The following is a 13,104-nucleotide window of genomic DNA, read 5'->3' on the forward strand; positions in this document are numbered from 1 at the left end:
CCCTAAATCCTTTCTCATCTGCTGCCCCCTTGCTGGGTGTCTTCCTTTCTCCCTTCCGGCCCCACGCGGCCATTCCAGTCTCCCTGGTGCCAGCCTCATCTTTCTCTCCAGATCTCACGTCACACCCACTTCCTATCCCACTCTCTCTATCTCCTTTCTTACCTAAAGAATTGTTTTCTTCTCTCTCTAATTAAAACATGTGGCTCTTCTCTGGACCCCTGCCATCAGCTCATTAAGAATTTTCTTTGTGATTCACCCTTCTTAGAATGTGGGGGGGATGGTAAACAGCGAATAACTTTCTTGCTCTCATAGGGCTGTGACCCCACCCTTGTATCTGTGGTGCAGGTGTCTTGTTGGCCATTGGCCCAGAGGTCTAAGTTGTGGGAAGCTTAATCACTGGTCCTTCTAGAATCTCTGAATAATGATAGGTTCTTGATATTCTTTTTGTTGTTGTTGTTAAGTACGCGGGCCTCTCACTGTTGTGGCCTCTCCCGTCGCGGAGCACAGGCTCCGGACGCGCAGGCTCAGCGGCCATGGCTCACGGGCCCTGCCGCTCCGCGGCATGTGGGACCTTCCCAGACCAGGGCGCGAACCCGTATCCCCAGCATCGGCAGGTGGACTCTCAACCACTGGGCCACCAGGGAAGCCCGGTTCTTGATATTCTTGATGTCCCGGGTTATGTTGAAATCTGCCGCTGATAATTCACAGCTCTCATCAAAGTGGGAAAATCCTGTAATTGATTTGTTCTGCCTCCTGCTAACCGCAGAAGCTTAGGAGTCAAGAAAGACCTGGGCACAAATTTATCCTCTGCCATTCAGTTGGTAGCCATTTGGCAACCACGGTGGGTCACATAATCTCCCATGACTTTAATCCTCATCTGGAAATTGCACACCTACAGAATTGTAAGGATAAATGTGATAAAGCACTTGGTATGAAACTCGTCAAAAGATGATAGTTATTCTTTTGTTTTTGTTTGTTTTTGTTTGTTGTTTTTTAACATCTTTATTGGGGTATAATTGCTTTACAATGGTGTGTTAGTTTCTGCTTTATAACAGAGTGAATCAGTTATACATATACATATGTTCCCATATCTCTTCCCTCTTTGATAGTTATTCTTACTGTGTGTTATTTCGTTGTTATGTTGTTGCTGTTACTGATGATAATGGCATTATATGTCAGTATCTCTTTTATCTTCCTCTTTTGAGCTTTTCCTTTTCTGGTCAGGTAACTACATGCATACGGTGAGCATTAGTAATTTCTGGACACACAGACAGACTATATTCTAGCCTCTCTTGCACTTAGGTATGGTCATATGACTGAGTTCTAGCCGATGGAATGTGGACAGAAATGATGTGAGCGATTTCTCCACCAGCTCGCTCGTAAGACCCTTCCAGGAGCATTCCTTCATACTCTTCCCCTCCCTCTTAGGTGATGCAGCTGTATACGTCTGGGTCTTGAATGCCAAGTTTAGTGATAGCAGACACAGTATGTAGGTGCCTAGGTCCCTGAATGAATGACTGGAGACAGACTGCCACGAATTAAGAATCCTGATTAGCTATAGGTGATCAAGAAACACTTCTACGCGTTAAACCTCACTGTACATTTTAGAGTTTGTGTGTTAGTAGCTAGCATTTTCTAAACTAACATAAAAATTGGTACCTTGAAGTGGTGCCACACAAAAATCTAAAACATATAGCACTGGCTTAATGTTCACACAATGGGCTGCAAAGAAACTGATCTTAAGAACTGCAAAGACGTGGTTGCCTGGAGTTGGGGGGTGGAGGAAGGGATGGATTTCAAAGGGGCACAGGGAGTCTCTTGGAGGGGATGGAAATATTCGTATCTTGACTATGGGAGTTGTATCCCAGATGAATACGACTGTCAAAATTCATCAAATTGTAGGCATTAAATGGATATAATTTATTGTCCAAAAATTATATCTCAATAAGTTGTTGAAAAAAACCCAACTCCCATCTATGTTAAACGACCTATCTTACAAGCGTCAGGTTCCCAGACCCTGAGGTGAGGATTCATGTGTGAGTGATTTACTCAGTGAGTGCTCCCAGAAGACAACAGCAAGGGAGTGAGAGAGCAGGACAAGGAGGGAGGAAGCAGCAGGACTGTGGTCTCAGGCAGAGCTCCCCCCAGTGGCCTCCACCTGATCCTGAGGGGGGCTCTGGGGCATGAGCCTCACAGTGTGTCCTGTTTCAAGACAAGGCAGTAGGAGAGATTCCTCCCGGGGCCTGAGGACAATCCTCCACAGTGAGTCACGGGTGCAGCGGCTGGAAACAAAAGAGCACAGAAGCAGGGGAATGAGAGCCAGAAATGGGAAAGGGATTCAAGGGGATCCAGCAGAGCACCACCAATATCCATTACACCCTCCTAGAAGAACTCGTTTCTTATTATGATGAAGTATAATATGCCTGCTTTCTTCAGACTGTTTTCTAAATGTTGAATTACTAAAGCAAGGGTGTTCTGACGTGAAAATCATCTGCAGAATCTTGGGCACGGACCACTGGAGTGGGATGAAGGGCCAGCGCCAACTGACCCACGGCAGCAGCCCACCCGCTTGGGCCACATCCACAGACCCCTGGGGGGAGAGCAGACACAGTGGCTGGGGCTAGAAGCAGACAGATGTGGGTTCCAGGACGAGCCCCACCATTTTCTTGTTGTGTGGTCCTGCAGCTGTTGCTTAACCCACTCACCTCACTTCCCCCTCTGAGAAATGGTAAAAACAAACTCATTTACCTCACAGGGTCACCGAGAGGTTTAAAGAGACAAAACGCGTAAAGCCCTTAGCAGATCCCTGGTGTGACATGCGACACAAGTGCTCAGGAAGAACTGCTTGTATCCCTGAACAATCATTTCTCTCCTCCCCCCACAACTTCCCCGCTGTCCCCCACCCCACCACTCCTGGTCACCGTCTGTGTCCGCTGATGCCGTCTGGAGCTCAGGACTGACACACCTTCCCTCCAACCCCCACGCTAGCTCTTTTAGCTTTTCCAGAGCAGAGGCTCTGGCACATTTTAGGATTCATTCAGAATTTGTACGGGTCAAAACAGAGGCTTGACACGTTTAGAAAGTACCCAGATTAATCTTGAGGGTGGGATGCAAAACAACACCCCAAAGGAAAACTAACCATCCAGTCCTCTCCACCCCAAGTTACACTTCTAGGTGTCCTTCTAGCCACTGGGGTTTACAGAAACCTCCAAAACACCATATTACTTAGTTGTGAACAAAGCAGAAATTAAATTTTCTCATTTGGTGGAAACATTTCTGGCTGACATTTGGGAAAGGGGACGAGATTAGCTTAAAGATCTAGTATCTCCCCATCCCTCATATCTCCGGTTTCTCTTGTGTGTTTACCTATCCTTTTTCTCTCTCTCCTCTCTTACATTTCCAAGGGCCCATCTCATAGTTTGAGAAACCAGGGAAGAAAGGACATCACTTATTCTACTTGACAGATATTAGGCAGGTTTTCCCTGTTCACGCAGAGGTACTTACCATACCTCGGGGAGAAAACTGTATTTTCTACATCACTTCTAAATCGTTGTTCACTTTTCTCTTCATCATTATATTTATCTGCTAATTTTGATACTAGATTTTTTCTTCAATATTGATGTAACAGAATGAAACAGAGCAAAATAAAACATACAGAATAGTGACAGCAACAACCCAATTTCTCATGGGAATGGCCTAAAGGGACCTGGGCTCTGTTTTGAAGCCAGTTTGAATATGCAGGTTGCGTTAGTCCAGATCTCCGAAAAGCAGACACCCAGCAGGTTTTATACCTTTATTAGAGGAGGCACCTGTGAGGGAAAATGAGTGGGTGCTGTCAGGCCCCAAGTGAAGCAGGGAGCAAGGGAAGGATGGCAGAAGACTCCCAGCCTGTTGTGTAGACTAAGGGGAGTTTGGCACGTCCACTGGGGAGCCCTAGACCTAAAGCCAGCCATCAGAGGAGGCCATGTCTCCCAGGAGTGGGCATGCTCGGTTCCCTGTGGGCTGGGTCACGAGTGGTGCAGGCCAAAGGAAGCGTGGCCTTGGGGCAAACAGAGCACTGGTTTCAGAGCCCAGCAGCGGGGCTTGGTCAGTCACACACCCTGCAGTTGGAGGTGTGCCAGGTGCATGCTCATGGCCGCCCAGTGGGTGGTTCGTTGCATCGTTGGTTTAATTCTAGATGGCAGCTGGAGGCCAATACTGAGTCTAGACTCTGCTCTTCTGTTCAAATCTTGAGACGCCCACTACCTCCCCAAATAACACAGCTTCCACGTGGTCACTCCAATTTGTCTTGCGGAGGAGTCTATGACGGGGGAGAGTCCTTTTTGTACAGGCTTGCTTCTGTTGAGTTTGGGGCTTTACAGAAGGGCAGGGTGCTGTCGATGGAGGGAACTCAGAAATACACTGGACCACCAAGTGCCAGAGACAGGCGCCGCTGGCTGCCTGAATCCTTCCCTTAACTCCACTGGGAACATGTTAGTAAGAGGAGGTAAATGGCTGGAGTCCACCTTCCTGCCCCAGGACCCTGCACCCAAGAGCTGGTGTTGAAGATGGGGGTAATTAAAGGAAGCCGCGTACTTCTCCCTGCTGCTCTGGCAATCACTTCCTTTCACACGCTCAAGGCCGTGGTTGACCTGAGCCTTCCGCAAGAAATTTCTGGCCCCTTCATAGCTTCTGAACATCTTTTGCTTGTTTGTTTGTTTGTTTTCCCCTCAGATGCTCCCATATTCCTAAGCTGTCTTCTGTCTGGTTTGTTGTTGTTGCTGTTGTCATTTGGTAGTTTCTCCTGAAAAATGTTTCTTATGTGCATTGAGAATCTGAAAGATCAGAGGTATCAGTGTTTGGTGTCAGGTTTTCCTGTGTACCTTAGGAACCTGTGAGTTGAATGCCTTGAGCAGCCTGAAAGAAGCATCAAATATCTCCTGCCTATCCAGACAGAACAAGCCACTCTGGACCTTGGGGAAACCACTTTGGGTTCTGCCTTTACATTTTGCCATCCTCATCGTCAGCTGAAGGCACCAGTCCTTCAGATGGTGCTACGGTGCAGGAAAAATGACCACCAGTGAACAGTCTAAACTCTGCGGTGGAGCCCAGCTCTGCCTTTCAGCCCCTCTGTGGTGTTTGCCAAGTCCCTTGTTGAATCTCAGTTTCCTCATCTACAACATGGGGTATCAACAGCATCCCTATCAACCTCGTGGGGCTGCTATGGAGACCCATGTCAAAATGAGAGGATAGGCAAGAAAGGCAGTTGGCAACTGTACTGTGCTGTGCCCATGTGATGACCAGTCATCAGACGAGCACCTCACAGAGTTCTCCTACCCAACCTTAGTCTTGAGGGATGATAATAGGTGTTATTTGAAAAAGAAAATGTTTTTTCTACCTTAAAAAACGTTTGAGGAATGCAAGGTTAACCGTGTTTAAACCTGTTCCTCACTGTGGATTTCTGAGAGACTTTAGCATCCTATGAATCTCCATGAGTGTTTCCACACAGTGTCTGAGAGGATATGCTTTCTGTGCAAACCTGTGAGCTCCCACACCACACTCTCTGTTGGAAATGCCCTATTAGATAACATGATGGTCCCTGAGTGGAGGACGTAGGTGTCAGACTTGGTGCCAGCCCCCATGCTGATGCTTGGATCATAAGAAACTTGAAAGACAGATGAGTTCATTTAACCAGTGGAGGGTTGATATGGGGCTACAACCTGGCAGACTGAACGCTCTTGATACAAAAAAAAAAAAAAAAAAAAAAGCCCAGGAAAAATCCCTGACATGCGTGACGAATCTGACCAAGATCTCCCAGGGTCACCAGGGTCCTTCCAGAGTCCACACAGGCTCCTAAGTCACATTTCTAACAAGAATCCTATGTGATCGTGATTCTTGGAGAATTGGCCCATGGGAAAGGCCAACCCTGTAATAACAGAAAGCAACGGAAGACTTCTTGTTTTCTTTCTCTTATTCAGAACAGAAGCTTGCAGTTCTCCTAACTCTTCTACTGACCACCTGAGGTTGAATGCTGGCTGTCAAGCTCCTTCAAACTGGGACCCCCAGTATGCCCGTGAGCCCTCCCAGCAGAGTCTTTGTCTTTTTTTTCTTATCTTTTCTTTATCATTCGAAGCATATAGCACAGTCCTGCATACACAGCAGATGCTTGATAAATACTTGGTGAATTTCACTGTCTTGTCCACTTAGCCAGTGTACCACAGATCACACCATCCACGGTCAGACCTCTCCCCACAAATATCGGGTGAACACTGGTCTGTGCCCAGGACCATCCTAGGTCTTGTGGACACATCAGCACATAGAGCAGGCACATGGCTCTGCCCTATGAGGCTTCTGTAACAGTGGCGTTCTACCCACCCGTTACAGTTGCTTAGCCATGGATAGTCCACAAAGACTTTTTACATATTTATCTTAGTTGGTTCCATGGCAACCCTATGATGTAGTTATTATTATTCCCAGTTGACAGATGAGAAAGCTGAGGTCCAGCAGGATTAAATGATTAACCCAAGGTCATGCAGCTGTGGGCGCCCCAACTGAAACTCAAGCTCAAGTCTTCTTGGGTGTGTAAACCCATACTACAACTCACCTCATCAAAGTCTCCCATTGAGCTCTGCAGAATAATTAGGTTATCCCCTAGCCATCAGTCTTTCTTTACAAGGAAATCCCGATTTCATTTTTTATCCTGTCTCCTCAAAGGTCAAAGCCGTGCTTATTCAAGAATTATCCCCCCCTTCCAAAACAATGAGCAATTCCAAGGGAAGGCAGAACCCCTAAAATAGCTGCTAAACATCAATGGCGTTCATCTCAAGGATTACTCAACTGAGTGCTTAGTGTGTGATCTCAATCATAGAAAAGAAGAACTGCTTTTAAGCTCGACTATCTTTTTAAAAATTTGCAAAACCGTAGAAGCTAAGCCCGTTTGAAACAGGAAGCTGTGTTCCTTCCTACCTTACTAATGTCGCTGGTGGTATCAGATGGTATCTCCGTTTCATGAGTAGCAAGACCTAAGCTATCACTGGACGCATAAAGGACTTTGCTAAATTGGCAGGTACCACTGTCTTCTTTTTGTTCTCATCTGGGCGAGAACTTATTAAACGCAACAGAAGTTGTTTATTCAGGAGAGGTTTCCAGGTAGATCATCAGGTTCCTAGGAGAAAGGAGATGGAGCAAGGGGTGTAGCTAGGCGGAAGCAATTCCTCCCAGGAGTACTCTTGGATGGAGGAGGTAGAGAGGGAGGCCTGCTGCAATGCAGTAGGTAGTTTGGGACCAAAGTGGGAGAGCAGATTGTGAAATATGTCCATTTTCGTCTTGCTTTCTCCCATTCTGCTTTTCTCTCACCCGTATCATGATGTGTTTGCCTCTTCCACTCATCCGAACTTGGCCTTTTATCCTCTTCGGTCAACACGCCCAAGGCTGTGTCCATGCTGCCTTCCCTGGGCTTTCATAAATTCTCAACTATTGAGAGGATGACCACTCCAAAAGGGTTATACTTAGTAGCTTTGTGTTATTGATATTGATTTGTAAGACATATTCAGTAAAAGTATAATTGACATATGTGTGTACATACTTTTATATATTACATCTGTATATATACATATATATTTCAATTTTTCATTGAAAATCCACTCTAAGTCTGGCTATTAGATGGATCAGTTGTTCGGCTGACTTGGTGTCTTTTTATCTGGATCTACAAAGTTGACTGTTTGCTTTTCCTGGATCTATATTAGAGGGTAGGAAGAGAAAGCCTTCCTAATCTTCTGGGAAACCTTCAATTGGTTGGGGATGAAAGTTAACTGTTGTGTGACAAGTGTTTCGAGGGGAGGCGGTGGGATTACGGGGTCTTTGGTACCTGGAAGTGATAGGAGTTGGAGTGCATCTGAAGCTCTTTTCAGAAAATGGTGATGATTACCATGAACTATGCAGGCGGAGTTATTTCTCCTAGAGGAATAACTGCATGACTTAATAAGAAAAAACCAGATATACCCAGCAGAATAAAATGGGTAAAGGGCACAAACAGATAATCCGCAGAAAAGGAAATACAAATGATTAATAATTACAGCTAAAAAAAACCCAAAACCCCTCGGGGCTTCCCTGGTGGCGCAGTGGTTGAGAGTCCGTCTGCCAATGCAGGGGACGCGGGTTCGTGCCCCGGTCCGGGAAGATCCCACATGCCGCGGAGCGGCTGGGCCCGTGAGCCATGGCCACTGAGGCTGTGCATCCGGAGCCTGTGCTCCGCAGTGGGAGAGGCCACAACAGTGAGAGGTCCGCGTACCGCAAACAAAAAAAGAAAGAAAGAAAGAAAGAAAGAAAAAAAACAACCCTCAGTAATTAAATAAGTGTTAGTTACATAATTAATGACATCCTTGTTGCCTGTAAAATTGGCTGAGGAATTTTTTTCTCTTAGATCTCCGTATTGATGGATGCTTGCTGAGACTGGCACCATCACCTACTAGTATATATATTGTTACACACCTTCTGGAAGCCATTTGGCAAAATGCATCAAGAGTCTTAGCAATATGACTAGCGGTAGAAACTGTGCTTTGGGAGATCTACTTTAAGGAAATAAAAATACAGACAAAGATGTTTACTGCAGCATTATTTGTAAAGGTGCAAATTGGAAACAACTTAATCACACAACAGTAAGACAGTGATTAAATAACCATAAATATACAATATGTTGCACTTGTTACAAATTATATTTTCAAATAATTTTTAACCACATGGAACTAGGTGCAGGGTATAAAATTTTAAGTATCAGAATACAAAAGGGCATACAAGTGTGATATCAACTGTAATGAACATGGGGCCTAGAAAAGAGGCAGTGGTTCTCTCTCCAAGGCACAGGTGGAGGTGGAAATACCAGGGGACAGGAAGCTGACCCTCCAGTATGCTGAACATCCCAACCATGTTGTTTTGACTGCATAGGCGTAATGTCCTCATAAAACATTTCTTCATGATCATCTCTTTCAACTAAGTAACATATCAGCCTGTATACAAACACTAAAAATCAGCCACAATGGAAACACCTACTACTGGAATATAAAGTGTAAATCTAATCTTTGAACAAGGAAGTTGGTAAAAATATCCAAAGACACTTGGCAGGTGGATGAAACCAAGTTACTTAACTGACTACACTCCAAGAATAGCGTGTAAACTTTGCTCTAGTAACTAATAATATGAGTGGCAGCCGTGCAAGTCCATGTGCTGCTCTAAAACATAAAGGCTGGGAGATGTCTGCTGCTGGGAAGAAGACTGCATTTATTCATGATTTCAACCTTGAGGGGTTCTTGTGTATTTCTAGGGAGGGAGTTTACTGGCTCACAAGACAGCCCATTCTGTTCCTGCACAACATGGTTCTCAGCCAGTTCTTCCCCATATGTGACTGAATGTAGTTTCTTCCAATACCATCAAATTCCTGTTCTCTGGAGAGTCTACTCCCTCCTCTACAGGAAAAGCTATTCCATTACAGGCTTCCCCTTCTCAAAGGAATCCAAAACATTGCCTAATCCAATTTTTTAATTAAAAAAGATTAGAAAACTTTGGTCCAGATCAAAGATGTATAAATATTGGGATAAAAAGGAAAAGAAAAGAAACTAAAGTAAATCTGAAGACTTTTTTCATACAGAACATTCAAGTTCTGCCAACTACAGCTGATGTTTCTGGACCTTTATCATCCTAGCCTGTCCTATGCTCCAGGTTGATCCTATGCTCCCTCTTAAAATGTGGTACCTGGTACACAACCTAATATTTCAAATGTATAGTCTGAAAAGTGAAAAGCAAGGTAAAATTATTCTGCTCCATCCTTGTATTCATTTAAGAAGCATTTATTAAGCAGCTATTACTTGTCAGGCATTATATGGGGCACTAGTCCTGCACTGTCCAATATGGTGGCTACTTGCCACATGTGGCTATTCCAACTGAACTTAATTAAATAACATGAAAAGCTCAGCTCTTCAGCAGCAGTGGCCACATTCCAAGTGCTCAATAGCCATGTGGCTTGTAGGTGCTTTATTCAACAGCACAGATACAGAACATTCCATCACTGCAGAAAAGTTCTATTGGATAGTGCTGTACCAGATCATTATTTTTTCTGACTATCCCAGGTTTGCTGTGGAAAGAAGTACAAGGGGAGGGGGACTGGTTTAAAACTGTGTAAGTGGGAAGCAATTTGAGGAGCTAGATGGATAGGTAATTGGATGAATAAATGAAGGGCTAGCTGGGTAGAGAGGAACATGGAGAATCAGATGGGTAGATTTCCTTTGTTCTGGATGACTTATTAACATAGACGAAGACTGAATTAGCTCTTGGGGTTGGCTTCTAAAGAGCCTGCAACTGAGGATACTCTTAGTTCAACCCCTAAATTTCCTCTTTTCTTCTCACTTAAGCTTAAGGAGGTTGGAGGGATGTAACTCAGAGACAGTAAACAGATTCAAAAAATTTGGGAGGGTGCAGTGTATCATCTATCTATCTATCTACCTACCTACCTACCTACCTACCTACCTACCTATCTATTCCTGTCATCTTTGTGAAAGATAATCTAACCTCAATGATTCTTCATTGGAATGTCAGTCGGTAAATGGATTAATATAATCTTGGGTTCCCATTAGGTTATTTAATTTGCTTGAGATCCAAAACCACTTGTGGAAATTCAAAATCCTCATTTACTGTAACTAAAGATTTTAATGAAGGCTGAAATGTCTTGTTAAAACATTACTGGATACCAATCACTGTGTTTTCTATAACCTCACTCCCTCACCTTCCTCAAGACTTTTCTCAAATGTCATCTCACGAGCTCCTTGTTGACCTCCTCCAATTTAAACTGCACCTCTCCAACCCCATCCTACTGCCTTTCCTCATCTCCTACTTCATCTTTCTCTGTAGCCCTCATGACCATCTGAGACACTGTAGATTTTAGTTATATATAACACCCCAACTAGAATATAAGCTTCATGAGGTCAGAGAGTCTTGTCTATTCTGTTCACTGATATGCCTGTGTCCCTGGAATAGTGCCTGGCATATCATAGGTGCTACTAAGTATTTGCTGAATGAATGACTGGAGAACCCCATGAGGCAGTAACTCTTCTTATCACCAGGTTACACATAAAGATTCTGAAGCACAGAGAGGTTAACCTACTTGCTCTAGGTCACACAGTCATTTCTTCAGACTCAGGAATTGAATAATTATCCTAGACTGAGGAGGACGAAGGATATGTAAGCAAGAAAATCTTACAACTATGATTCCTTGGCACCAAATACCCATGAAACCAAAAGTATCTAGGGCCTTAGGCATGGAACCTGATCTTAACAGCAGGTGGTCCTGCAGGAGTGATCGCCACCGGGAGTCACCTGTAGGCAGGGCTCTTCCAGATGGACAGGCAGTTTCAGGATGGTAAGCACTGACTTCACACCTGCTCTCTTCTCTATATTCTTTAGATGATTTATCAAGTTCACCTGAGAGGCGGATCCCCTCAAAGAGAGTAAGCACTTACACACACACACACTCACACACACACGATTGGTGATGTTACTAAACTGGGATATCATTCAGCATGTGGCCTTCTATCAGACATGTCTGGTTTTAACCTAACTCCCGCCACTGTCAAGGGTCAGCACTCTTCATCATGGGCATGACAGTTTTCCACTTTAGCAAAGTTTTAGAATAAAACGGATTTCAAATTAATAGTATCTTTCTTGTACTTTGGGGACTTTGAAAGGTTGGGGGGTAGGATGTCCAATTATAATCAGGAACCAGACAAACGTACTAATACCACTATTATTTAACATCACTGTGGAAGTTCCAGCCAAAGCAATAAGGTGAGAGAAACAAATAAGAAATACCAGAGAGGAGGACATAATCTTATCACTGCGTCACAGATAATATGATTATCTATCTAGGAGTCCTAAAGGAATTTATTTTTAAAAATCAGTAAGGTAATCAGCTTAAAACATGTAAAATAATTTTTTTATACTACTAACGATTGGTTAGAAAATCTGTTAGGGAAAAATGTATCATTCACAGTAACCTCAGAAATATAAAGGCAGATAAAAATTTAAAAAGAAATGTGCAAGACCAATAACTTAAAGCCCTATGGTAAGCAGACATAGCATGTTCCCAGATATAAACATTTGATATGTAAACTTATCAATTCTTCCTAAACTTATTTACAAATGTAACAAAATTCCACTCAAAATTATGTTTTTGTAAGTAACTGACCAAGTGATCCAAAAGTTTATCTGATAGGACAAATGGCTCTAACAGATAAGACATACTGCAAAATGAATAATGAAAGGCAGGATAATCTATATAAATGATCTGATAAATCTACAGTAATTAAAAGAGTGTTTCTGGCACAGAAATCAATGGAATGTAAAGTACACAAGCAGAATCAGGAACTTGAGGGAACATATGGCAAAGGTGATGTTTCCAGCCCAAGGAGGAGAGAGAGGGTAGTTACTCAACATACGGTGTCTTTAAATTGGTCAACCATTCAGAGAGAAATAAAATAGAAATGCACTTCACGCCATATATCAAACCAAACTAAAACATATTAGTGATCTGCGTGTATAAAAATGGAACCATAAAGATACTGGTATATAAACATTTATGTAATCTTGGGGTATGGAGGCCCTTACTAAATGGAACCCTAAGGCTATAACAGTGTGGTCTTTGGAGACACAGAGTCCCAGCCCTGCCATGCATCAACGGAATAGTGACTGAGCCTTGCCAAGCCTCTGTTTGCTCATCTATAAAATGGGGATATAAAAACCTACCTTGCAAAGCTGTGAAGACAAACAAGCCTGTATAAAGTGCTGGCCTAAGGAAGGCCCAGTTACTACTTACTATTGTCTCACATTGGTTATGTGTAAAGAACATAAACTTCCTGAACTCAGAGGCCATTTTCTTCTCAGTATTTTTTCCTTCCCAGGTGGTTGCTGACAATAAGGGGGAAAAAAACTACATCATACAAGGAAAGCTTCTGACGATATCATGCATTATTTGATCCATGCTGAGAAATAAATATTTCTTTCAGTCAAAGGCACTGTGCTGCCTGGGGCTCAGGACCAAGGAGCTGGAGGCCCAGTGCACTGGTTTGATTTGGGGTGTCT

Source organism: Lipotes vexillifer, unplaced genomic scaffold, assembly GCF_000442215.2.
Source record: "Lipotes vexillifer unplaced genomic scaffold, Lipotes_vexillifer_v1.1 scaffold942, whole genome shotgun sequence".
Lineage (NCBI taxonomy): Eukaryota > Metazoa > Chordata > Mammalia > Artiodactyla > Lipotidae > Lipotes > Lipotes vexillifer.